Raw genomic sequence first — 365 nt, 5'->3', positions numbered from 1 at the left:
CCTGTGGTTTCCTTCCCATATCACAGCCGTGGTGCCAATAACCCCTGAACCCATTTGAGCAAAGGCTTTGAGCTGTATTTCTCACTTTTACTAAGGTTCCTGTTTGCTTATCCCCTGAATGTGTCAGGGCTCAGCCTGGGAAATGAAATCTCTTCTGTAGTTCATAGTTACATTAAAACTACGATTCGTCAACTTCCCAGAGAGGTGCTGCAGCATTTATAGCACCAGATCCCGAAGGGAAGGCAAGAGAAGTCCAAGTCCATAATCTCTTCGGGAGTCAGAAGAGTGAACTCTAGAGAAGACTTTTTATTTATTTATTTATTTATTTATTTATTTATTTATTTATTTATTTATTTATTTATTTA

The sequence above is a fragment of the Mirounga leonina genome, unplaced genomic scaffold (assembly GCF_011800145.1).
Source record: "Mirounga leonina isolate KUSES-001 unplaced genomic scaffold, KU_Mleo_1.0 Mir_128, whole genome shotgun sequence".
Taxonomy (NCBI): domain Eukaryota; kingdom Metazoa; phylum Chordata; class Mammalia; order Carnivora; family Phocidae; genus Mirounga; species Mirounga leonina.
This window is presented reverse-complemented; position numbering follows the sequence as displayed.